The sequence below is a fragment of the Furipterus horrens genome, unplaced genomic scaffold, assembly GCF_987537825.1.
Source record: "Furipterus horrens unplaced genomic scaffold, mFurHor1.1.pri manual_scaffold_8, whole genome shotgun sequence".
In the NCBI taxonomy this organism is placed as follows: domain Eukaryota; kingdom Metazoa; phylum Chordata; class Mammalia; order Chiroptera; family Furipteridae; genus Furipterus; species Furipterus horrens.
The window spans coordinates 101,769,043-101,796,198 of record NW_028327178.1 but is presented as its reverse complement, the minus strand read 5'-3'; the positions used below and the strand labels follow the sequence as shown (position 1 = coordinate 101,796,198).

At 51.2% G+C, this 27,156-nt stretch overlaps 1 protein-coding gene across 1 annotated transcript in view; it reads left to right on the top strand.

Annotated features, from left to right (window-relative positions):
• The first annotated feature begins 7,939 nt into the window (after positions 1-7,939).
• Positions 7,940-27,156, top strand: part of SULF2 (sulfatase 2) — a 97,928-nt gene continuing 78,711 nt past the window's right edge. Inside the window, exon 1 of the mRNA XM_090286532.1 lies at positions 7,940-8,025. The gene's annotated coding sequence lies outside the window, so the exon portion shown is untranslated. The remainder of the gene's footprint in view (positions 8,026-27,156) is intronic.

Genomic DNA, 27,156 nt, shown 5'->3' with positions numbered 1-27,156 from the left:
GTGAAATCCGTCATATCCATGTCCTGCCCACCCCCCAGAAAGGAAATTCTACAGGACCTATGTACCAGAATGGCGGGGGTGCTCGGGGCCATCTTAGAATCACAATACACTTTACCTACCTCGCGGCTCTGCTTCTGCTTCATTTCCAGGGCCAAGTGTGAGCTCCAATGGCTTTGCAATGATCACCCAGTTCAAATCCAGAGGCAAGAAAGCTCCTGTCACTCAGTGGAGGAAATGAAATCCCAGGCCTGATTCCTATTGGCTCAAAATGAATCGTGTGCCCATGTCTGAACCAATCACTGATCAGAGCATGGCGTGCCCTGATTGGCCAGGTCTGAGTCACATGCCCAAATCTGGACCAAGAGGTCCAAGCCATTCCACCAGAAGTGCAGAGATTGAAAACAGGGTCGGGATCACTTCATCAAATGAAAGCAGCATCCCTGTTGTAAAAATCGCACCAGCAGAAACACCCCTCCCGCCTCCTTGAAAAAGCAAATATCTCTATTCCATACCACTCTTCTGGGCAGACTACCTTATTTTATCTCCTGTTAGATGCAGTTTGATCCAAATTTCCAACAATTGTCTTGATTTCCTACCTCATTTTTTTTCTTGCAACTTCAGCTGAAAAACACGTATTTCCCTGCATGCCCTTACAGGCCAGTAATAAGGTAAAAATTCATAAGAGTCAGACCAAGCAGACAGGGTGTGGGAGGGGACCTGCTGAGTCATAGTCCACACCAGTGGGTTCACGCTCCTCCAGGGGAAGGGTGGACTTTTGTCCCCTCGGCTCCTGGTGCCGTTGCCTCAGCTTCTGTGTGAGAATCCAAGGGCTGGTCTCAGGTGTGAGAGTCACCATGTTTAACCTTGGGCCCTGATGCATCAGCCCAGATGCCGGCGGTAAACAACCAGAGCCTTTTCCAGGCCAGGGTTGACCTGGCTGGCCTCTCACAGGGCAGGCAGCATGTGGCCAAAAGTGCAGCTACATCAGCGCTTCCAAGAAGTTCTCCGCGGGGCGTTATGCTTGGAGACAGTTTCTGTGGGAGGCGGTGAGTGCCCAGTGGTGCTTAAAATCCCAGGCCTCCGGCCAACTGACTTAAATTAATTATAAGTGCACAAGGAAGGCTGATGAGTATGTGCCAGGCACTGTCCTAAGCACTCTGTATATAACCTCATGAATAACTCACAACCGCCCTAGGAATTAGAGACTGTTGTCATTGTCCCCAATTTGCAGAGAAGTTTAAGGGACAGAGGCCCATAGTGACACGCAGCTGGTGAGTGGTAGCCCTGGGATTAACCCCTGCGGATTTGTCTCGAAATACTGAGGTCCTAATCACTTCATTTTACCCCATCTTCTGTTTGAAAACATTGTACTCAGGGATATTTATTTATCCATTTCACATATACCCATTGAAGACCTACTATGCGCTGGACACTGTGCTAGGCGCCGGGGCTAAAACAGTGAACAAACCAGACACAGCCCTTGTTCTCCTACAGCTAGTGGGGGTGGGGGTGGAGAGGGGCAAACAGACCATGGTCACAGACACAGAATAAAAATGGAATGTCATATAGTGGCATGTTCTAGGAAGACAATAAAATGGCAAGAATAGAGAGGGAGGTAGATCAGGACACATCTTTAGGTAAAATAGACCAGAACTCTCAGGCAGGTAGCATTTAAGCTGAGATCTACAAGGAGCTAGTAGAGCAAAATCTAGGGAAAGAGTATTCCTGGAAGTGAGAACAGCAAGTGCAAAGGTTCTGAGGCAGGAGAAGGCTTGAGGAACAAAAAGAAAGACCCTTTTGTGGTTCTGTTAATGTGAGCAAGCTGGGGAGTGATTATAGAATTAGTGTTCATCTTGTTAGGTGTGATAACAAGGTAGCGGTCACCTGAAAGAATAGCTTATTCTAGGAGATGCTCACTCAAGTCCTTAAGGGGCAGAGGGGCATGTCAAATGGTTTAGCAACATGTAAGGCACATGTGGCAAAACACTAACAACCGTTGATTCTAGGTAGAGGGTATAGCATATCCACTGTACTGCATTTTAAATTTTTCTTCTGAAATTTTCATAATAAAAATAGAAGACAGCAAAGAAAGATGCTGGAGATGTGGACAGGGTCAGCACCATGTAGATTTCGTAGTCCTGCTCAGGGAGGTGGATTTCCATCTGAGATGCCAGCTCTTAAGCCTGAAAGTGGCATGACCTGGTCTGCTTTGCCATCATCGCAGCAACTGCCCTGGATTTTCACAGTCACATTTTGCAGACAACGAAGGAGACTTGCTAGAGGCCCAGGATTGCATGTTTCTATTTCTGATTCAATAAATACCCATCAGGCACCTTCCAGACAGGCCACTGTGCCTGCATTTTTACCTTCATTGATCTCCCTGAATCCACATGACAACCTGTACTATCCTCAGTACTATCCCCCTTCTTTCGATGAGAAAACTGAGATTGGAGCAGACGGACTAAGAAGCCACCAGCCAGCGGGGGCGGAGTCCACGTTAGTTAGAACTTCAGCCCTGGGGCACCACTAAGTCATCATTCCACTTTTACTCGGTCGTCGTCGGCAGCCGTCCGTCTCGAGAGACGATGGTGTAGCTTCTTAAGAGTCTATCTGCACCGCCGAGAATGGCTGTGCAGTCCGACTCGGGAGTGACATGGTATCTGTCTCCTCCCGTGTTGAATCGACATCTTGTGATGACGCTGAAGCTACAGAGCCTGGGCAGGGTAATATGGAGGGTCTGCTGTTGCCCATGCAGCAGACCCCCCCTCTCTTCGCAGCTGAAGGGTCCAAGGGAAAGACGGAGTCGATACAGCTTGGGTTCAGGTGCGCCGCAGGAGTTGCCGGTGTTGACTACAACGTCAAACCGCCTTAGGGACTCCGGCTCCGGATTTTCTGTCGGGGTTTACTCCCTTAGCCTTTCCCCTGAAGAGGTATGCCGCAAGGCAGCGGAGGTTTTTTGGAGTCAGAGTTTTCCTTCTCTGATGTACCCTGACTGGAAGATCGAACCAGCGACACTTAGCTCGCAGGCCGACGCTCAATCACTGAGCTAAACCAGCCAGGGCTGGCCACTGCCAACGTTAATCATAACTGATTAATTATAATCAAAGCTCAAAAGTGTTTTCGCTAGAAGACAATTGTAAAAACAGATGTGTTGTCACAGGAGAGACCAAATTGAATTGCACATATGGTCCAATGGTCCCTGCTTGTCCCCTTTAGAAAACTACTGTCCACTGAAGAGCCAGAAGCTCTGCATGCTACTGGGGCTACCTCACTCATTTTAATACTCAACTACAGAGGCACCAGTTCTGCTGGTGTGTTTCATCGCACAGTGAAATCTCATGTGTTTAATCTTTCTTGTCCGCGTTGCCAAAAGAGAACTATTGGTGAATGATCAAGCAACTAGACAAACTGTCAATGTTATCTATTTTTTTAACTAGAGGTAGCCAACTGTCTTTCATTTGTAAGAATCCAGAATCAACATCATGGCTCCTTGAGATCATGCCCAAGCAGCCCCAGGAGACTGCAATTATACCCGTTTATAATTTCCCTACCTCCCCATCTAACCCTTGATTCATGAATGTGCACTTTTAGGCGTCAGACGTTAAAATAAATTAGACTCTGCAATTACGTGTAATTAAGGGGGAAACGGCACCACGCTGCAAAGATGAGCCGCCCTGTTTTGCTGAAGTAAAGCGTATCAATGTCAGCGTGCCGGCCGGGGAGGCAGCGTGGAACACAATTAATGTTCTTTTGACTTAATGGGGGTTTATGGTGCTATTTTTCATTATCACAATATCTCAAGAAGTATAAACAGTTTTTTCCCTAATGCAATTGCATTTCTGCCGACAAGACAGCTGGGTCTAAGTAAAAACTCAGCAGAATTAAACACAAATGTATAATGTTATGGATGATTCTGGGATTTGTATTTTGAAACCCGTGCAGAACTGTCCCCACTCAGGAATGGAGAAGTTTGATCCCAAACCCCTGGGGGTGATTCTGCAGCCTATTCTGCATTTGCAGAAAGAAGCAAGTTACAGCCAAACTCGTGTGGGTTATTAAAGCCACCTGTGCCCTAGTTTTGCGGCTCACATTCCCAAGCCTCGGGTCTGCCGCCCTCTTTCTACTTCAACGTTTCTCCTTCACACGCTAATTTGTTTGAGACACGTTAAAAGCTTGCCAATTACAACCCTCATAAAATCCCACCTACTCCCACCCAAGTGCAGCCAGAAGTGCAAGCACCACCAGGTTGAGTTTCAGCCTCTTGCTGGAGAGGAAGATACACACACAGCAGGAATGATTTGTTTGTTTGGTTTAATTCTTGCACGGGAGTTCAGGAACTAGAACAGCGTCCTGGTGTCGCAAGGTAGACCCAACTGAATGGGTGTTCTGCACAGAGCCACCAAGGATCTCGCAAAAGGAGGAAACAAGGCAGGTAGGTGTCAAGAGAAAGGTCCCCTTAAAGTTAAACCAACAAGGGGGTGACAAGTTGGGAGAGGTACGAAGAGCCTGAAAGACCGCGTTATCCAGGCAGGAAGATTCCGGTTGAGAGATGCCATCAGGTTGACATGGGAGAAGAAAGCCTGTCCCAGACGCTGTGGTTGGAGAAGGACAGGCTCCTCAGAATTCTGCTGAGCGTCCCTCTCTCCCCCGCCGCCAGTCCCAGCTCAGTTGTGGCTGAGCGACTTCCCAGGCTGGGGGACCTCTGAGTTCCTACAGCCCCTCTCATCTCCCAGACAGTCACTGAGCTCCCACATAGGGCCAGAAGGCCCCACCTGCCTGGAAAGAGCCTGGAAAACTCAGGCCGAGGCTGAGACCCAGAGGACCACGGAGTTTGCTGTGAATTATGGGGGAAAAAAATGTGGCCAGAGAGTGCTTTAAAGACTCTGCAAGCCAATGAGTGTCTGAACTGCTGAGTTAAGTCCTGACCTGAAACCCGACCCACAGCCCCTGTCCACAGAGAGCACACACACGTGCTCCCACATGCACACGGGTATACATGCACAAAGAGACACACACAACATCTGTCACCTCCCTCCTAATAAAGGATAAGGGGCAAAACACAGACATCGCCATGTTTGGTCTCTGAACAGCAACAGTGGAAAGAATAAATATCCAAAAAGATAATCAGATGACATCATCTCAGCTGTGCCTGTAGCCCCTCAGAGGGGGTTGGGAGCAGCCCCTCCCTCTGTGACTGCATTCCTGATGAGAAGGATGGAGGAGAAATTGCAGGCAGGGCCCATACAGGGAAGGGAGAGCCATGTTCATGAACTTGAGGCCTGAAGGAAGGCAGTGTGATTTTGAGCTTTTTCTGTGGTGGAAATCCCCTTTCCTCTGAAATATTGTTCAGAACCCAACCTAAAAAGCAAGCAAAAGCAGATCACACCACACTCCTGTACCCCAAGCCCCTGAGGCACCCCCGTGCGGGTCTGAGGCCCCAGTTGGAAAACTGCAGCCACAGAGGATGTATGTCCCAAAGCCAGACACAGCCTCACACGAGTTCAAATCCCATTTGCCAACTTTGTAACTTTGACCAATCCCTTTACTTTCTCAGTTTTCTTGAAAGCCAGGCTGGTAATAGGATTACATGAGGATGCTGGTGGGAACATCAGCATGGGACCGGAGCACCATGTAGCTGCCCCAGATTGAGAGGCGTTAAGTATAAAATACACACCAGATTCCAAAGACTTCGAAAAAAAAAGACTATCTCATTAATAATTTTTGTACTGATTGCATGTTGACATATCTTGGATCTACTAGGTTAAATGAACTGTATCGTTAAAATTAAGTTCACCTGATTCTTTTTACTTTTGACTGCAGCTACTAGAAAATTTTACATTTCAACGTGGCCCATCTTGTACTTCCACCGAACAGCCCTGCACTTGAGGCTTTGCAGCAAATATGCCCTTCCTTCTGCAGAGATGAGGCAGAAGGGAAGGGGATCCCCATTATTTTTTGGTGGGTGACACTGAAGAAGGAAGCTTGGCATTTTGTTGCAAGGCTAAGGGAAGGTAGTGCCGAAAGTGAGCACCAGAATCTAATTTGGATAAGCAAGTTCCAGGTTTTTCTGATTTATTTAGACTGTAAATTGATCTGGGATGGCTAAAGGAGATTATGGTGGGGGAATGTAGAAATCCCTACCAGGTCAGGACACTCGATTTGAATTCCAGATAAACGGAGTATTTTTTTACGTAAGTATACCCCCATAGACCACTGTTCATTTTTATTTACTAAACCTGATGACCCTAACTAGCATTAAAAAAAAAGGCTGCACCAGAGAAAGGAGGTACTGGGCTGAAAAAGTAGGAATGGCCTTTTTCAGAACATAACTCTGGAGCCAAGTTTCTCGGGTTCAGATCCTAGGTTCGCCATTTGTGTGACGCTGTGTCAATTACTTAACCCCTCTGTGACTTGGTTTCCACATCTGCAAGATGGGTATGATCCTACAATTTATAGGATTATTATTAGATTTAAATAAGTTACTATTGCCGACCAGTACACTTAGATACCACAGGGTCTGTTTCCCCTTAGCTACTCAGCTGTGTCTTCTGCAGCTGCCAGTTGGTTCTCTGCAGGCTGTTTGCCCACCGTGTCTGTCCTGTTTCCCTCGGACCTCTTCTGTTTTCTGGGGACAGTGGAAACCGCGGTAGACAGCACCACCTTGAGTCGAATTCTTCCCCACTCGGAGGAAGCCCGGTTCTCCATTCTTTCCTATTCCCGGACCATTTCTGGGCAACGCAGCTATTTTCACTTGAGCTCAAACGAATGTCTCCGGGAGCTTCCCGGGCGCGTGGGAAGGTCCCGGATGCGTGGGCAGTTCACCCTGCGATCTAGCTGCGGGCCCGACTCGACCCCGCGTCTCCAAAGGCAAGTGTGTAGCTAGAGGTGAGCGCAGGGCTTCCAGCACAGCGGTCGGTGTTTTCATACCCAGGCGAGCCCTTCTGAAAGCAGATAAAAGAAAACATTTATTAACGTGTCTTTACGAGGGGAGCCCCCGGCGGGGCTGTTTCAAGCCCTGCGGAACACTTGGCTCCCTCCAGCTCAGAGGGGGAAGAAAAACAAAGCAGAAAAGAGGCAAGAATTCTCTTCGTTTACAGCCAAGTGGACCTGATCGATGGCCCTTCTGACTTTATTGCGATAATTGATTTATTAGCGATGCTTCCCACCCACCCGCCCCTCGTCTGTGTGTTGCACACATACACACACTCGCACGCAAGGCTCTGGCTCGCGTCCCTCCCTTATTTCCAGCTCCTGGGCGAACCTCACAGCTGTTTCAACTCTCCGCCAAAGGCGAGCAGGAGCGAGTGTGTCGGGTGAGTGTGCGTCTGTGTCCCGGCGAGGGTGCGCGCTCGGCGCCGGGAGCGCGGCCAGCCGGGTCCCGCGGCTTTGGGAGGCCAAAAGCTGCCCGGACCTCAGCTCCCCGCCGCTGCCCCGTCCCGAGCCAGACTTCGGGGCCAAGACCGTGCGCCGGGGACAGCAGGGCTGGACCGGGCGGACCGGGCGTCCCACCTGCCAAAGGTAAAGGGCCCGCGTTCAGGGAACGCGGGGAGGGCGCCGCGGCAGGGTCCCCGGTCCCCGGCTGCCGCCGCTTGCGGCTCCGGGTCTGGCGCTCCCCGCCCCGCGCGGGGGCAGGCGGTGGGGAGGGGCCCGGCTGCGCCGTGCCGAGGGTTGGCTCGGGCGGCTCTGCTGGCCGGCCGGGACGATGCAAAACTGGCCCGGGCGGGGCGCGGACCCGGACTTTGGCGAGGGCGGCGCGCCCGGGCTGGGGCTGGGGCTGGGGCCGGGGGCGGTGGCGGCCGCGGAGCCGCTGGGCGGAGGGACGGGCGGAGGCGGAGGGCGGGAGGAGGAGCAGCAGCCGCACTCGCTGAGGATGCAGCAGCGGCGGCAGCAGCGGGAGCGGCGGCAGCAGCAGCAGCAGCAGCAGCGGCGGCGGCGCGGAGTCCCCTGCGCCCCGCGGCCCGGCCGGGCTGCGGCAGAGACGGCGGCGCCCCGCGCGGGGTGAGGCCGCTGAGGCCGTGCGCGCCGGTGAGTGGGGTGCCCGAGCCAGGTGGGCGGGGCGGGGGCTCCCTGGAGCTGGCGCCCGCTCCGGAGTGAGCGCGGCCGCGAGTGCAGCTCAGGTGAGCTGGGGCCGCTCCCGACCGTCGGGCTCCGGCTCCGGCCCCGGCCCCAGCTCAGAGCGCGGAGGTCCGACTGGCGAGCGGGAGAGAGGCCCCGGCGCCAGCGGGCCCCGGGGGGATGACCCGCTTGACCCTGCTAGTGGGCCGGGCACTTCCCCCCGCGCCCCCTGAGGTGAGGACGGGAGCCCTCGAGGCCCCGGGGAGAGCCCGGCTGAGCCCGCCAGCCGCAGGGGCATGGCCTCCTTGACCCCTTCGAGTTTAGACCTAACAAACCGATCAGAGAAGCCGGACCACGTGGGGCTTGTCCGGGCAGGACACTGGAAAGCGGGGGACCGGAGCTTGAGAGTGACTGGGAACTCGCAGATACCCAGAAGGCAGATAGGATTGAGAAGGCAAACTTTGTTGCAAGCTGGGTCAGAACCAGTTCTCAAAGCCTCATGAGGCATGCTCCCCTCCAGAGGCTCCTGAGGGTTTCAGAAGTGTGACTGCGATTCCTAGGAGTGCACTTTAAAAAGCAAACATTCTTTGTACGAGTTCATTCATTCGTTCTGCAAGCATTTGTGGAGCACCTCGTGGCTCCAGCCCTTGAGTTTTGTTCCAGGGAGACGGGATGAATAGAGCCTAGTTCCAGAGAACCAAAAGCTTTCTGTCCACTTGGTAGAAAGATGCAGTCTTAGGTGGAAAAAAGGAAGGAGACACCCACAAATATTAGTTTGGCACAGTGACATTTTTCCAAAATTCCCCCACCTGCTGGGAGACTGAAGGCCACTCCCAGCCCTTGCACACAGTAGGTGCCTGCCCACAGTATGACAGCGAAGACCTTCATTTTGACCATTTTCATCCTCCTCTTCCCCTTTCTTGAAAGTTCTGACTCATTCCCTGCCCCCTCTCCTCTCTGGCGAGTCTTTTCTGCAGCTTGTTTTAATCACTTTTTGAGTTAAAAGTCAATATTTAATTAACCAAGTAATTACATTCAGCTTACGTTTGAATCTGGTATTTGCACATCTGTGCATGTCAGGACACCCTCTCTCTCGCCCCTCCATCTGTCCCCTGCCTCTCTCCCACAGTGTGGTCCCCCTCCTTTGGGACAGAGACAGGAGGCTGCTCCAGAGCGGGATCTCTGGGGGGGACAGAGAAACAGGTAGGATGGGCTTTCCCTGGAGCAGGAAGACTTACTCTCATCTCTCAGTTAATAATGAAGAGCTTTCTTGCTGTGTCTCCGCTCTCCATTACAGAACCACTGGAGGGTTTTAATTAAGCTAAAGCCCTTCATTACATATAGAAAGGGGATGGGGAGGACAGGCTGAAGACCTCTTGCCTTGTAAGGGAGGTTCTCCAGCTTTGCTCGTCCCACATCGTGGAGAAGACAAGCTCATCACCACCGCCTGCCTGGGTGTGTAAGCGAGTGTTCTAGGAAGCCGCTCGCAGGGCGGTGGTGGCGAGCTTGGCTGATGGCATGTTGCACGTTTGTACATGAAGAATCTTCCTTTCTCAGGCCAAGTTTATGTCCATAAATGCACGATGTTGGTCTAACTGTGCAGCTGAGGGTCACTGTGGGTTTAGGCTTTGGACTTGGTGTATATTTATTGGGTTTTTCAATTTGAACTTAGGGCTTTTTCTAAAACCCTAATAACATGTTAGGCTTTCAAACTTAAGGGTTGAACGATGAGCTGATTATTAAAAAGCTGAACTTGGAGGAAGACCGTATGGCTGTGTGTGAGACTGTGTGTCTGTGTGTGTGTGTACCTACACACGTGCATGTGTGTCCCCACTCAACAGCTCCATCCAGCTGCCATCCCAGGGACCTAGCTGGTGTGTGGTTGCACACCCTGAAGCTTGAAGTGTGCCTTTTGATGTGGGGATAGCATCCCCCCACCCCCACGCCACCCCCCGCCACTGGATATGTTCAGTTTAACTGTTTGGACCTGCCTCAAGGGGGCAGCTTCTGGTCTGAGTTAGCCAGACTGGGAATATCACATAACTCTTATCAAGCCTGTTCTTAGACTTTGCCCCCTTAGAAAGAGACCAAAGCCTTGTCCTGCAGAAGAATATCAGCATGTCTGATCAGCTTGTAGTTAAAAGAAAGGGCTTAGTCTAGACTCAAGGTGATAGGTAACACTGAAGTGCTAGGATGTAGTGTGCTCTAAGCCCTTATACATAAGTCATTTAATCCACACAAAACCCTGAGAAGTAGGTCCTTTGATTGTTGTCAAAGATGAGAGAAGCCTGAGGCATGAAGACTGTGACTTGCTGACAGCTGCTGGGAGGTAGAGCCGGAATTCAAGAGGCCCTGGGGCTCCAGAGTTCACTCTGACCCACCACACTCTCCTCCCTCCGTGACCTTGGCCTTTTCTCCAAATGTAGAAGGAACACATGTGCAGCAGAAGAACACACATTTAGACAATAAAACTTTGAAAGGCAAAAGCCCTTCAGTAATCCCACTTGTCTCCCAAACCTCCATTGTTTGGGGGACTCTTGGGTTTGTGTTTTGTTTGGGGGTGTCTTGGGTTTGTGTTTTGTTTTGGGGGAGAGGGGTGCCTTGAAGAAAATATGCAGAGGAAAATAGTAAACGTGGCTGCCAGAAAAAAGGCATGAGGTCTGAGGCGAAGGTTCATGCTCCCTGGAAGTACTGGTACAATGGCAAGAGGGTAAAAATTCCCCTAGAGGTGCAGCCCTCTTGTGGTGGGTGATGGAGCTGCATGGGCCTGTCCCTGGAGGGAGGGGGGTGGGGCAGTCCAGGGCGCTTTGTGTCCTGACTGGTTCCTGTGCACCCAGTGGATGGGGAAGGCGGAGCCTCTCCAGGCTGACCTACAGGTGAGGGAGGCCTCACTGAGCCTGCCTTCCAGGGAGGTGGGGGGTCTTGGGGGGTGGGGCGCTTGTGACGGGGCCTGGTGGGAAATCTGCCCTGCCCCTGATCCAGATTCAAGGCGCTATTTAATTGGAAGATCATTAAGATCATTATAATTAATTGGCATCCTGATAAATGGCATGATGGCCTAATTGGGGTGGTTGCTAGGGAACCAGGCCTCACTTGGAGCCAAAAACGGAAGAGGCATGGGGCTGGCCACAGTTGGGCAGAGCGGTGGGGTTCAGACCCAGGAGCTCACGGGAAGGGAGCACACCTCGCCCACATCTGCTAGTGTTTACTGAGCGGCTGTCGTGTACAAGTCGCAAATGGACTATCAGTCAGGGGGCATTTCCCTATCAGGACTAGCAAGTAAGCAGGATCCTTTCTCCTATAAGCAACAGAAAGAGGAGAAACGTCTGACTGAGCAGGAGAAAAGAAGGGGACTTGTTGGCTCTCATAACTAAAAAATGCTAAGGTACAGCTTCAGGCACAGCTGGAGTCAGGTCTCAGAGTCACGAGACTCTGTCCCCCTCTCTCCAGCTTCGGGAAGTGTGCCGGCTTCGGCACCGTGGTCAGGAGAACCGGCCTGCCTGGCTACCTGCCCAGCAGTGTGATCTGGAGAGGGTTACTTAACCGTTCTGTGCCCCAGCGTTCTCATCAGCAAATGATGATGCCCGTAGCACCTGCCTCCTGGTTGGTGGTGAAGGATGAAATGAGATCATCAATGTCAAGTGCTTAGCGCTGCGTCTGGCACAGGCAAGCCCTCAGTATAACATTGCTTGTTATCATAATTGAGGTGTCTTCTCTGGTTTAAGCCCAGGGGAAAAGAACAAGTCTCTGTTCAGATACCGCCCACCCATGCCCTGAGCACCTCTCTGATTGGACTGTATTGTGTCATGTGCTCACGCCAGGCCAATCACTGGTCCAGGACAGGAGGCCCCAGCAATGAGCCTGGGCCACGCTCCCAAAGCCCCGCTCTGGAGCGGAGCGCAGACTGGCTGGACCCCAAAGCCCTGTGGGGGATCCCAGGGAAAGGCAGCCTGCCTGCTAGGGAGGCAAACAGCCAGTGCCTACGGCGACAGGGACACTGGTGTGAGAGATGGTGGCCAGGTGGACCTGTCTCTTTTTGGCCGCGGTGGGGACCATGAAAGCAGCTGCGGGGTGGGCAGCTTCCCCTCTCTCTCTCCATTGGGGTCAGCAGGCATTAGAGGCCTGACTTTTCTGTCTTCATGTCAGAAATACGCAACCTGGGCTTGATTCTGTGCTTTCTGGCGGCCAGGGCCAGTGTTTGCCCAACCTCCCACCAGGAGAATCATCTGGCCGTGTTTGCTGAAAAAATGGAAAGCCCCAACCCTGCTGAGTCAAAACGACCAGGGAGGGCCTGGGTGCTGGGGAGTGAGCAAGAGGGCCGTGGTGTGAATGTACCAGCAGGGAAGTCTGGGAGAGAGGGCCCTGACGTGTGCCTACTTTGTCTTTCTGCCTGAGTCAGGGGCTGCCAGGAGGCAGGGCAGAGGCTCCAAATGAGATCAGAGATATAAAGGTGATGGAGAAAGTGCTGTGCAGGATAAGACAGCATCCCTCTTATTTGTCATCATACCCGTGTTTATTGAGCAGCTACTATGGGCCAGGCCCTGCGTTAGGCATTGGAATGAACAAGAGATGACCCTGCTGTCATGGAACGTACATTCCAAAATGGAGAAGCAGTTAATATGCAAGCAAACAAGGCCACAGAGGAGGCTCTTTTGGAAAATGACGAGCTCTGCAGTGGAACCAAAATACTGATACGTGTTTTGGGAAATGACTGCATGATGGGGTAGGGTGGGGGGCAAATTTTGGCAGGTGGTCAGGGGTGGTCTCTCTGTGGAGGGGACCTTTGGGTGGTGGCCTAAATTTTGAGAATGGGTCAGCCTTGGGAAGTTCTGGAGGAAGAGTATTACAGGTAGCAGGAACAGCCCGTGCTATACACAGAAGTCCAGTGGGGTGGAGGGTAGACACATAGAAATCCAGTGGGGTGGAGGGTAGACACACAGAAGTTCAGTGGGGTGGAGGTAGACACACAGAAGTGCAGTGGAGTGAAAGGTAGTGAATCAACAGGAAGGAGGGGAGGGGAGGCGAGGTCTGTGATGAGAAATACCAGCCGTGGTGAGAACCTCCAATTTTATTTGAAATGACATGGGACACCATTGGAGAGTTTCAAGTCAAGGATGACATGATTTGAGTTTTTTAAGAGATCTCGGTGCCCACCCTGAGAAGTGTGCTTTTGCAAGGAGAAGGTGGGACATGAGGATGGGGAGCTGATATTGGCCTGGATGGTGGTGGTATCGATGGGGATTGGAGTGAAAGGAGCAGACTGAAGGCAGAGCCAGTGATTTGAATATTCAAAATGATGGGAAGAACTGTGGTTCTCAACCAAGGTGACTTTGTCCCCCAGGGGACATTTGGCAATGTCTGGAGACATTTTTTGGTTGTCATACCGGGAAAGGGGATGCTACTGGCATATAATGAGTAAAGGCCACCACCAGATGCTGCTAAACACATTATAGTGCAGGATAGCACCCCCCCACACACACACACACCTCCAGCAAATATTCTTAGTTCCAAGCATTCGAAGATGACTGGGCAGCCTGGTGTGTGGTGACTTCTAAATAGGGAAGGCTGGGAGAGAACACTTGGAGGAAAAAGGATCCTGAATTTAGTTGTGGAAATGTTGGGCTTAAAAGGACACTCGACTGGGTGTCTGATAGCTCAGCGGGTGCTAGATACACAAGCCCGGAGCTGGTTGGGGCTGGCAGCCTAAATTTGGGAGTCATGGGCACATCCGTGTTATTTTAAGCCATAGGCCAGACACCATCATCCAGGGAGAATGTATTTTGTTCCCTGGTGTGGTGTTCTCCCTCCTTCCCTTACCCCCACCCCCCAGGCCTGTCATACACCTATTTGATGAATATTTTTAGTGCATCCCACATGCTCACCTCTTTATGGCACTCCTGAGAAATTCCCAAAGGCTCAAGCCTCCCCTCCCCTCGCCCAAGTCCTCATCACTCAGTGATGAGCAGACAGAACTCAATATGCAGAACTCCGCCAAAGATGCCCTTAGGAAATTGCTCAAGGTCACGCAGGATCTTGAGCCTCGCATGGTCTTCAGAGCTTCTACAGCCCAGACCCAGACTCCGTGGAATTCTTTCTCACCAGAGACCACCACTGTTCTCAGTTCTCCACGGTCTCTTAGTAATGATTCCAAAACACATGTTGCCCAGCGACCCTGGCCTCTGACATGTAGCTTCATCTTATAAAGGCCTGGCCCACTGCTTTGCACACCTGGGCCCTGCTTAAACCTTAAATTTGTTCTATCCCAAACTCAGAGTCATTACGAGCAAGTCGCGTGTGTGTGAGCTGATGGGCTGGGCCATCCCCAGGGACCATGAGCAGTACCCAAGAAATGTTTGACCAGGTGGATGCCAGATGTGTGACGGGAAGAATGTCGCAGCAGCCTTTCTGTTGGCTCCCGGTCAGTGGACGACTTGACCCGCCTCAGTGGCCAGAAAAGGAGAACTTTTTTAAAAAGAGATTGAAAAAACTGTTAGCCCACAGAAGTTCAGAAGATGTTTATGCCCTGATGACAATCAGATCATTCAAAACTGCTTCTGGCCTGCTCTTGAGACAGACCCTTGCCACAGACTTCTGAATGCAGGCCACTTACCAGACGTTTGACAGAACAGGCGAGCGTACTAGTATTCTTAGTGACTTAGAGTTCTAATCCTTCGTGACTCAAGATGTATGTACTGCAAGTTAGAATTCCTGGCTGAGAGCGGCTTACACAGTAGAAACATTTAATTCCCACATAACAGAGTCCAAAGCAGGAGAGTCCAGAGGCCCGTTTGTCAGTACAATAGTGTCATCAGGGACCCAGGCTCTTCCTCTCATCAGTTCCTCTGTCCTCAGCATGTCTGTGGCCTTGCTGCTTCATGGTCTCAAAATGGCTGCCGCAGCTCCAGACATCACCTCCCATAAGAAGTGGGAATAAAGAGCAGGACTCCTTGCTGTCTCTCTTTTAATCAAAGAGCAAAATCCTTCCAGGAGCACTTTGCTTTATGACTCATTGGCCCCGGGTTGGGTTTTGTAGTTAATTCTAAACCAAACACAAAAGGAAATGGGCTTTTCATGTTTGACTTAGTCCTGCGGTTCCCCAAATTAGCAATTTAGACACCCTTTTATAGCAAATATTTTTGCCAGGTTTGCCTGAAATAAATTTATAGGTAATGTAACTGATCTACACCTTTTTTTTAATCAGTAAGATACCTTGACTGTAATTTAAAGGGAAAGTGATTTGTAATTAAACATACGTATGCTGCATATAAATGCTTAGGCACAGCTACATTAGAAGACATAATGAAGCAGTCAGATGCTCACATTAGTGTAGAATCCCATCAATCTGATGGCTACACATTCAAGTGGGATGTGGATGTGTGATTTTGGCAGCTCAGAAACCACAAATGTTATGGCCATCAACAATGTGATTTCCCAGAATAGTGAGCAATTTACAAAAATTTCCAAAAGCGTTTTTCACCTGAGTGTAGGACGTTAGAAGGTCGTGCTGGAGACGGGGCATAATCCTGTAAATTCTTCACTGCGTGGAGAGTTGCACATTATCCAGCATCCCTGCACCTCCCACTAGATGCCAGAAGCATTGCCCAGTCATTGTGACAACCAAAAACTCCTTCCAAATTCCTGGGAACACCCCTTTGAGGAAGTGATTTCACACTGAGAGAACCATGGGCTTAGACTGATAGTGGTTTGTTGCCAAAGCAGGGGAAGATTTACCTCCTGAACAAAGTTGGGGTCCTGTTTGTCAGCCAAGGGCCTCCCACAGTCTGCGTCAGAGTGGTCCCCAAGTTCCTTCTTATTGACGTGATCCTGAAATGTCCTGGTCCAGCCAGTGAGCCAAACTCATGGGGCTAGCATGGACCCGCCTCTCCAGTAAATGGGGTTATGTGTTCCTGAGTCAAGCTAGGTATCAGCAGCTTCCACCCAGGCAGGAGACAAAGAAAGTATAGGCGACATCTCTGAGAAGCGGTGTGCCAGAATGGTTAAGAGCTTGGGCTCCAGAACCACCCTTCCCGGGTCAAAATCCCAGCCTGGCCTCTTCGTAGCTGGGTAGAGCTGGGCATGCCCCTCACCCTCTCTGAGCCTCAGATTCATGTTCCATAAGTGGGGGTAATCATAGCAGCTTCCTCCCAGAGTTTTTCTGAAACAGCAGCGTGTGGGCTCATAGAACTTGCTTCAAAAAGGCAGGAACCATCATTATTGCCATCATTACGACGGCTCATGCTTATAGATCCTTTTTTAGCTTTTTAAAAATTGAGGTATAAGCCCTGGCTGCTGTGGCTCAATGGATCGCGCGTCAGCCTGCGAGCCAAGTGTCACTGGTTCGATTCCCAGTCAGGGCACATGACTAGGTTGCACGTCAGGTCCCCAGTTGGGGGCGCGAGTGAGAGGCAACCGCACAATGATGTTTCTTTTCTTTTTTTTTTTTTTTTAATTTTACTTTTTGATTTTTCAATTACAGTTGTCCCACAATGATGTTTCTCTCCCTCTCTTTCTCCTTTCCCCTCTCTCTAAAAATAAATAAATAAACAAATTATTTTTTTTAATTGAGGTATAATGGACCCTTGTGTTGGTTTCAGTTACACAGCGTAATGATCTGATGTATGTCTATGATGCAAAATGATCACACGGATGAGTCTGAGATCCATCACCTCACATAGTTACAACTTCTTGTGATGGGAACGTTTAAAATCGACACTCTTAGCAACTTTCAAATATACAACATTGTACTGTACATTATAGTCACTGTGCGACACAGTACACCCCCAAGGACTTACTTATCTTATTACCGGAAGTTTGTACTTTTTGACCACCTTCACCCAGTTTACTCAAACCCCGCCCCCCCAGCACACACACACACCCCTAATGTAAGTGAGGTCTTACAGTATCTGTCTTCCTCTAACTTATTCGGGTAGCATAGTGCCCTCGGGGCCCCTACCTGTTGTTGCAGATGGCAGGATTTCCTCCTTTTTGCAGCTGAGTAATGTGCTGTGGTGTGTATATGTCACTCCTTCTTTATCCGGTCATTGGCCCCCAGGGCTCTAGTTTCCAGTCTTCACTACTGTGAAGGATGCTGCAGGGAACATGGGGGGCAGACATCTCTTCGAGTGCGTGTTTTTGTTTTGAGTTGTTTGTTTGTTTGTGTTTTCAGATAAACACCCAGCAGTGGGATTGCTGGGTCGTATGGTAGTTCTGTGTTTCATCTGGGGGCAGCCTCCATGCTGTGTTCCATAGTGCTGCACCAAGTCTTTGTAGCTTTTGAAGTGCTTTTGCGCCTGGCCTTCCACTGGTCTTTTCAGCCACTCTGCCCCTAAGAAAGGCCACTGGCCTCTCCTACAGATGACGAAAGTCCAGGGCAGGGGTGACAGCAGTCGAAGGCGTAACTAGACCCAGAGCTCAATCCTTTGGCTTCCTGAGTCAACCAGCTGCACCACGCCCCACGCCCCGTTCTACCTCACCCACCTCCTTTAGCCCTCAGAGAAGCCACCTCCAGAAAAGAGCACACCTCGGGGACTGACCAGCAGGATAGGGCCCTGGTCTATGCTGGGAGCCCAAGAAGAGGCTTGTGAGAAGAGCAGAGCAGAGGTTCCTAACAATCAATCTCAAAGGGGGGCTCTGAAAACTCCAGCTCCAGGCCTCACCCAGACCAGTTAAAACGGCAACCTGAGGTGGGAGGCTGGGCATCATCGTAATTTTAGTTCCCAGGTGATTCCAATGTGCAGCTGAGGTTAAGGATACCTGAGGCAAACAGAGAGGGGCTGGATGGGGTGCCTTTGGCCAGGCATTTCTACAAAGGCCCTAAAGGGGTCCTAGGAGGTGGCAGCCCCTTGAAGAAAACCCCTCCCTCCCTTCTTTCTGTGTTCTCTCTCTCCCTGCCCCGCCTGGCCTCCGCCTCTGTCTCACTCCGTGTTCCTCTAAGCTTATTGTCCTCACTCATGCTGGTCTCCTCTCTGTTGCGTGGCTGCCTTGAAGCTTGTTCTAACCTCGGGGCCTTTGCACTTGTTGTCCCCCCTGCCCGCACTGCTCTTCCTTCAAAGTGTCACAAATCTGTCTCTGATCCTTCGGGCCTCAGCTCAAATGTCACATCCTAGAATGCCCAGAATAACCCCTGTTTTTTGTTTATAGCACTTACCCCTCTCTGGAATTATCTCGTTTTACTTATTTGTCCTTTGTCCTCTCTCTTAAAAAGTAAACCGGTGGTGGCAGGAACCTTGTCTATCTCATTCACCCCTGGACCCCAGCATCTAGAACAAGGCCTGGCACTCTGAATGCTCAAGAAATATGTTTTGGATGAAGGAATCGTGGCAGGAGTCCTGGAGACTCCTGGTGGGTCTGCACCCAGTATTTGGGGATCCTGGCTCAAAGGTGACTGCTCACGGCAAAGGAGTCTAAACCTATTTGTCATCGCTAGGCGGTACGGGGTAGGGGTGGGGGGCGTGGAGAGGGCTGCTTTCACCCACACATCCATAGGTGTACCTTCCGGCCCCCAGCCCGCTGCCAGAGCTGGGTTTTGAGCTAACGTCATCCCCCTCTGGCTGCAGCGGGGACATCATGCCCAGCAGAGTGCTGGCAGCGCTCTGTCCTGACCAGTCTCAGGCCCCGTCAGATGTGAGGGTTCATCCGCGAGATGAGCATGGTGGCATTCTAATGAGGGCTCTGGGAGCCAAGAGCTCTGCACGTGCCCTCAGAAAGACAGCTGTCTCTGCTTCAGTTGTCGCCTTCCTGAAAGGAGCTGTCACAGGGTAGGAGACCAGCCTCTGTCATCTCCTGTCCCCAGCCCACACTCCGAACCTTCACAGGTACTGAGCACTGCCCACAGGCCAGGCGGCCTTCTGAGTGTGCCGGCGCCGGGGAAACTGGAGTAGCGTTCTGTGCTGCAGGGGTCTTCGTCCATTCAGGCTGCTGGAACTGGATACTGGGCCCCGGGAGGCTTATAAACAACACAACTTCTGCAGGCTGGGAAGGTCAAGGTGAAGGTGGCAGTAGATTCAGGGTCTGGCGAGACCTTGCTTCCTGGTTCACGTTTGCCACCTTCTCGCTAGATGTGTCCTAGCATGGCAGAGGGGTGAGGGAGCTCCCTGGGGTCACTTTTTTAAGGGCACAAATTGCATTCGTGAGGGATCCACCCTCGTGACCCAATGACCTCTCAAACACACCACCTCCAGCACATTGTTCACACCAAATGGCCACACTTCTAAGGACAATGCATAGCAACTCTGTTTATAATAATAATAGAATCTAATATCATTGTTATTTGTTGCCAAGCTTTTAATCATCACAACAGCCCTTTTAAGCAGGGCCAAGTTTTTCATAATTGAGGAAACTCGAACAGGAGCTTGGTGGCCATTTGAACCAATGACGGAAAGAATGAACGAATGATGTGCTCTTCTAAGTGTTCATCTGATTGAAGCCATTGGCCCAGGAAACCTAAAATGTCGTCTCATCATAGGTCATGGGTGACATTCCGGTTGGAGGAATGGGCTCCAGTCGGTGTCTTTCGTCTTTCGGGGGTTCTTTGGTTGGGTTCCTGTTGCATGACAGATCACCCCCAATGCTATGGTTTAAAGCAACAACACTTTATTTCTAATGACTCTGTGGGTTGCTGGGGTGGGAGGGTTGCTTCATGTAATATCAGCTGCAGGGTCCAAAATGGCTCCTCTCAAGTGGCTGGTGGCTAGTGCTGGTCACAAGGCAGGAGCACCGTTGGGGCCATCAGCTAAATGGCTCTATTCTCCTCCACGTGGCATTTTCTCATGGCGGCCTGGGCGTCCTCACAGTATGGGGATCTCAGGGTAGTCTGACTTCTCAGCCCGCAAAAATGAGAGCCACCGAGACTTCTTAAGCTTCTTTAGCATAGGACATTCTAGGGACCTCAGGGCAGGAGTTGCTGGCAGCCCCTGCAGGAGGGGTTCCAATGGGACAAACGCACCCCTGCTTTTTTCTTCTGCCTTTGAGTCCATTTGAGAGTCAGAGCCTCAGTGAGAGTCTGACTGGCCAGTTTTGGTCACATGATCACCCCTTGGTCACATGGCAAGAGAGGGTAGGGCATCTTGGAGAGAGGGCCCTCAGGAAATTGGGGTGCTGTTGTCAAAAGAAGGGGACCAGATGCTGGACAGACAAAAGCCCTACATGGCCCCTCAATAATCGACTCTGCTTCAAGATGAGCAGTGAACATATTTTAATCAATGAATGAATGAATGGAGGATGGATGGGTGGGTGGCTGAATGAGTGAATGAATGAATAAATGAATGAATTTTTTAAAGTCCGGTGTAAGTAGAATGCCCAAAATGTATGGTGGCTTTTCAAGGACAAGGGCCCCATAGCTCAGGCACTGCTGGCAAACTGGGAGCCCTCTGCACTTTATGGGGCAAAGCCAAGCCCCAGAACCCCTGCCACACCTCAGCGTCAACCCCCCAAGGATGGGGGATGATTTGAACTGACATCTGGAAGGGAGAGCAAACGTGACAAGGTGGGAAAAGCTGGCACAATGGTGTGCTCCCGCCTCTCCAGTCCTCACCCCCCCATGGACACTGCCAACCCAGCTCTACTCCCTCTCTTGCGGCCCCTGTACACACAGGACACCTGGAGACACCCTGTGAGGCCCCAGCAGTGGGGAGACCTTCAGTGGGAGACACTGATCCGGACTTGAAGAGCACCTCTGACCCACGGCTGTGCTCCCACTTGATGGTCTGTTTCCAGCTGCTAATTAGATTGCACAGCACGCCAGGGTTGGAAATGGACCTGTCATTCCAAATTCTCTCAACTCGCATCTCTATATTTAGTGGGTTATTTGGTAAAAAGTAGCTTCAGACTCCCTCCCCGCCTGTGAGGACAAGCTTCTCAAATAATTGTAAGCAACAGACTGTTTCCAAGGTGAGCTAATGAGAAACTATCAGCTAATAGCAGGGGCATGATGGGTGAGGATGGAGCACAGGGCTATGGATTGGGTGGAAAGGAAGAATTAATTGGATTATTCATACCAGCCAGTCAAAATAGCCCTTTATCCCTTTTATGTTCTTCTTGAAGGAAACTACAGTCTTTGGAAACATAAATACGTGTTTTCAGGGGAGAAACAGTACACTGAGAGAGTGTGGGGTTAAAAGTGGGGAGGGGGTGTGTCTGGAATTGTCAGTCCTGGCAGAGTCAGCCTGCACTGGGAACCGGCCCACAGTTAGGCGTGAATAATGACTCTGTTCAGGTCCGACTTTATTGCTTTTGGCCAAAGGCCCTTTGCAGAAATAACTTTGTAACTTGCTGCCAGGGAAGCTTTTGTCCAGAGCTAAGACAAAAGAACAAAGAACAGAAGTGGGAATTTCTGTATCTGATTCCCTTTTCCCCTAAACACCCAGGAAGGGGAGCAGGTGTGACCTACCTGGCAGGTGTGGGCAGGGGTGAGGCCATGTCCAGCCGCGCCTAGGCCAGGCTGCCACTCCTGCTCCCTCCTCCTGCCAAACTGATCTGCCTTCTGTTCTTCAAACAGGCCAAGCTCATTTCCACCACAGGGCCTTTGCACAGCTTCTTCCTTTGCTTAGAAAGCATTTCATCCACAACTGGCTTCTCACCCACCTTCTGTTCTCAGCTCAAACATCACCTCCTCCTAGAGGCCTCCCCCAACTTACTCTCTGTCCTGTCCCTTCATAATGTCCCTCAAAGCGCTTAAGAAAACCTGAACTTCATCTTCATTTGTTAAGTATCTGTCTTCCCCACTGAAAGGTCAGCTCCTTGAGGCCAGAGGCCTGGTCTGCCTCACGTCCACTGCTGTTATCCAGCATCCCACACAGCACCTGGCACAGAGTAGGTGCTCAGAAAAAATCAGACATCTTTGAAAGGTTGCAAATAGTCCCCCAGCCCCACTCCAGACAGGCTTTGGCCTGCTCGATATTTAAAATGTGTTGAAATGTTTTCACTCTGGAATCTGCGTATCTCCAGTGTGGTCCTGTCCCCGTCCTTCCCTGTTCCCCTAAGTCTTTTAATTCTCCTGCCTGTCCCTGCAGCTGTTTGAGTTTGTATCCCCACTTTAGACAAAGGCCCTACAGATAAGTGTCTCTCTCCAAAGGTGACCAGACAATATCCAGAGTTCTCGTGAGCCCAGGCCTTGGGCCAGCCCTCTGGGCTCCGGGGACCCAGTTCCTAGTCTGGATCAAAGGGTAGTCCTCTTTCTAGGGGCCCATGTATGGGTTTATAAATGACTTCAAATCTCAGTGAGCAGGCCCTTCCCTTTTCTGCCCTTTCGCCCTCTGACATCGAGGAGGGAGTCCCACGAACTCCTCCATCCTGGCCTTCAAGGAGGCCTGCTCCCCTTGTAAGAAAAATCTCAGTGCCCTTGGCAAGCAAGAGTGGAACCACAAGGTCATTGTGGGTTTGCTTCTTAGTGCTGCTGTCCCTTTATGGCAGCGTTCTCACGTGGGGGCTGTTGGGCGACATCTGGGGACGTTTTGGATTGTCCCAGGTGGGTGGGGGTGCTACTTGCATGTAACAGGCAGCCAGGGATGCTGCCAGACACCATGCCATGCACAGGATGACCCACAGCGAAGAATGGCCTGGCCCTGAGTGTCAGTAGGTCCGAGCTGAGAGACCCTGGTTCAGGGCAAGTGATTCTCGTTCCCCATGGAGGAAGAACCTTCCTTTGCTGATAAATGCACTGAATAAGAAAGGGAGTGAATGGAAGCTAACTCTCGCACCGATGAGACTGCAGGTGACAAGCAGAACTCCCTGAGACCCTGACATATGGATGGAGGGCGCAGGGCAAAGGTCAGTCCTGTCGCCCCTTTCAGACTCTCAGACCATCTGCTTCACCCCAGCAGCCCCTGCCCCTGGGAGCTTCCCAGGAGCTGCCTGCAAAGTTGCGGTGGTTGACTGGCGATGTCCAGATCTAGGCCCCTCGGGGAACTGCATTATCTGGGGCTGAGCTGTGGCAGGTTGGGAGCTGTTGGCACCTCTCTCACCCAGCCAGGCGTCGTCACCATCCTGGCCGTGGAGCCCTGGCCTGGCATCCCCCAGTTGAAGTCTCCCACCCCAGACAAGCCAGCGGCCACCTGATGAGACCGGGGACAGTTGAGAGGCAGTTTCCCCTCTTGGACAGCTTCCGGGTCAACAGTGACCCTGAGCTCCTAGGGCCAAAGGGCAGAGCCTGAGGGCATCGGTTCTCCTGGCAGCAGGGAAGGCCTGGGGAAGTGAACGCCATGCACCCCCCCCCCCAGTCAGCTCCCACACTTCTGTTTGGCTTCATCAGGTGGCCCCCTTTCTACTTAAGAACAAGAAAGAGGGAAGTTTTGGGCTTGGGTTTTTTTTTTTAAGTGAGAATGAAGAAATGTTTTCAGTGCAGAAATAATAAGCAAAGGCCATCCTCGGATGTAAAGAGGGGAAGTGGTTGCTGTAGCTCCCAGGACCCATTGACTTAACCCCTTTGGGTCATGTGAGGAGAACTGGAGTTGGGGGCAGACTTCAGGTCCCTCCCCCCAGGCAGGGAGCTGCGAAATGGCTGTGGGGTCAGAAGTATGGCAGGGGCAGACAGACAGAATCTGACGCACTTGAAGTTTCACTTCCTAGCAGGGGTGATGTGCCAAGCCGGGGGTGGGCGGTGACCCACAGGCTCTGTTCCCCCTGCCATGCCCAGGCTTCCATGACTTGGCAGGGCCCACTGTGTTTCCCAAGACAGCCAGAGGGCACCCCACATCCTCACCTCCAGTGTGACCTGGACATGCCCCCATTGAGAGGTGGGGTCCGTGTCCCCTCATTAAATCTGGCCTCTCTTGTGAATTGCGTGACACCGATAGAACATGGTAGAAGTGATCCTGAGTGACATCTGAGGCTTGGTGGGACAGGAGGGACCTTGACCACTGGGACATTAGAAATCAGACACCACTCTCAGGCCGCCATGCTGTGAGAAAGGCCAGGCCACATGGAGAAGTCCCACTGAGGTCCCAGCTGAGGGCCAGCAGCAGCCACCAGAGGACTCAAGTCCCCAGTTCTGTCTTTTCAGCAGTGGCCCTAGATGTTACAAAGCAGAGACTAGCCCATTTCTGCTGTGACCTGTTGAATTCCTGAGCACGAGTCCCTGAGCATAAAAAATAAGAAAAAGTAAAGATTTTATTCCAGATTGGGGGGTAAGTTGTTATACAGAAATGGTAGTTGGTGCAGTGGGCATGTGCCAATCTTCCCTCCTTTCATTCATTCATTCATTCATTCATCAACACCCAGAATCTCACTTCTCGCCCCTTCACTGCCCCCACACTGGTCCATGGCGGTCACCAGCCAGAAGGATCCTGTTAAAGCCTACATCCGACCTGGCACTCCTGGGCTGGAACCTTCCTGGCCCCTGTCTCACTTTGAATATTAGCCTTCTCCTTACTCCGCTCCCCTACAGCCATGCTTGCTCACTTTATGTTTCGCGAACACCGAGGCACGGTCGCACCTCAGGACATTTGCACTTGCTTTTCCCCTAAGCCTGGAACACTGTTCCCCAAACTATCTACAGGGCACATTTCTTCACCTCCCTCAGGACTCTGCCCAATGTCATCTCCAAAATAGGCCTTTGCTGACCCATGCCATGTAGAATTACAGCCTTCCCCCACTAGAAATTTGCCCCACCCCCCATCCCCCGCATCTTCCCCTTAGGATGTATCACCTCATGTACCTGTAATTTATTTGGGTGTCTGATCATGAAAGATTTTCATTTCTGGATCCTCAGCACAGAGCCTAGGGCCTGTGCATCGTAGGTGCTCAGTAAATATCTGTTGACTGGAAGAATTAGGACCCGGGCTGCGCCAGGGGCTGGGGCTGGGGCTGTGTAGTTAGAAACCAACAGCCTCTACCCTCATAGAGCTTCCAGTGGGAACAACAGCCTCCCACGAAATAAAAACCCGAACAGAAGTGTGCATAAAGGAATAGCAGGCTGCAGTGAGTGCTCTAAAGACAATAAGCCTGGGACTGAGCCCAGAGGGGACAGAGGGAGGCCTGGGAAGGCTCTCTCTCCACCTGTCAGACTCCACACATCCCAGACCTGAAGGCCACGCCCAGGGAATAGCCTGTTTTCCTTGACAGATGAGGAAACTGAGGCCGCATCAGGACCAGAATTTGTGACTGCCATGCCCACGTTTCTTCCACTTCTCTGCACCTCTTTTCTTGGATCCAATAACAAATAAGAATGAGGGACGTTTGCCTGCGAGAATTGGGCACAGGCCCAGGACTAGAAGGCAGTGTTGGTAGATGTGTCTATACAAAGGCTGAAGGTGTCAGGGGTGTCACCTGAGTCAACACTCTGCCTCCAGCCTGCTCTACTGTTTGGGCTCATTTGGTTGCAAGTGACAGAGAAAGCTACTCGGAGTGACCTAAGGAAAAAGGAGAATTTGATTCACATCCCTGAAGAGTCAAAGTGCTGAGAAACTTGACCTAAAAAGAAAGAAAACTAGATGAAGGACATGGAAGAATCTGTTGGTGCAAAGAAATGAACAAAGAACCCAGAGGTAAACCTCCTTCAAGCTTAGCTGGATCCAGGTCTCCAAAGTTGTCAAGACCCAAGTATATTCCATTCTGCAGCTCTGTTCTCTCCTGTGTGTTGGCTTCACTCCAACTCCATGTGAGGCAACAAGATATGGAATAAGTTAGCCAGTTGGAAAGAGTAGGCACCTCTCTCTAATTAGGCCAAAGTGCCTGGGTTACTCTGGTTGGTCACTGGAAGGCCCTGACTGGTTCAGCCTTGGAGTTTTGTAGCTGGGACCTGGTTTGCACCTTCTGGAGCATGGATTGGGGAGAATAGGATCCCAACTGAAAACTGGGTACTTTCAGAAAGTTGAGTGAGAAAACTGCTAGGTGGCCCAAAGCCAACATTTATTGGGTGCTTACTGTTTATAGCTCTGTTGTAAAGGTTTCATAGGTATTAAGTCATTTCATCCTCACAACTCTGTCAGTGCTATTATTGGTGCCACTTTACAGGTGAGATACTGAGGCCACAAGAGGTTAAGTGACTTTTCCAACAGCTGGTAAGCAGTGGAGCCAAGATTCGAACCCAGGCTGTCAGGCTCCAGTCGCCATCTTAACCCGTTCTCTAGTCTGGTACCGGCTCTCTTTTCCCCCTAGCACCTATCCATCGACCTGCTGCCCTTTCTCTGCTGTCTTTGTCAGTTCCATGAGAACAGAGATTTGTGTCTGGTTTTCTTTCCACTGGTCATGAAACAGTACAGGGCATGTAACAGATGCTCAGACATCTGAGCATGTGAATTACATGGCCTCTCAAACACCCGCTCACTGGACACGCAGAACCTTACCATGCTCAACTTCCCAAGACTTCAAACAACAAATATCTTGTTTCTCAACTTCCTTTGAGCTCTAACTAGATATGTAATCCATGGTCCTAATCTAACAGATCTAACAGTTCACCTGTGATTTGCTGGTCCTTTGATCCTGTTTTCTGACCCTTCTCACCTTCAGCTGGAGACTTTCAACCCCAGCTTTTGATATGCAGACCCCTTAGAATCTCAGCTCCATGTGGGCAGGGACTCTTCCCCCCTCCCCACCACCAACTGTTGGATCTGCAGCGCCAAGAACTGCCTGGCACACAATAGGCCATGGAGGATTTCCTGTTGTGTGAACAGTTATGTGCACTACTGGGTTCTTAAGCCCTTCTCTTTATGCCCTGATTTCCTTTCCAGATCCTGAGCCCTTGTCTTGAAATCTGATCTTATCCCCCTCCCTCTGAGGGACCCTTTTTTTTTTTTTTTTTTTTTTGGCCCCTGTCTTGCTCTTGAGAGCTGGCTTGGTTCTCAGCCTCCAGCTAGAATTCCAAGAACAGGCAGAGAGCCACCAGATGCCCTGGACCTGGGTAGCAGAGACAGGGAAGGTTCATGGCCTGCAGGTTACAGGAGCTCCTGTCCTTTCGTTGACAGCCCTGGTGGGGAGGAGAGAAGGCTCAAAAAAGCCTGTGGCCAGGAAGAAGGGGAGACGCCAGGGGAGTGTAAGGTTTAACAGATGTGCGTGTGTCATCCCCTGTCTAGACAACTTCTGGGCTTGTGAGGCTCAGGACCACACATTTCCACCCCTCCCATTCTGCCTGCTGTTTCCTCAAGCCATTTGCCCTCCCGGCAGCAC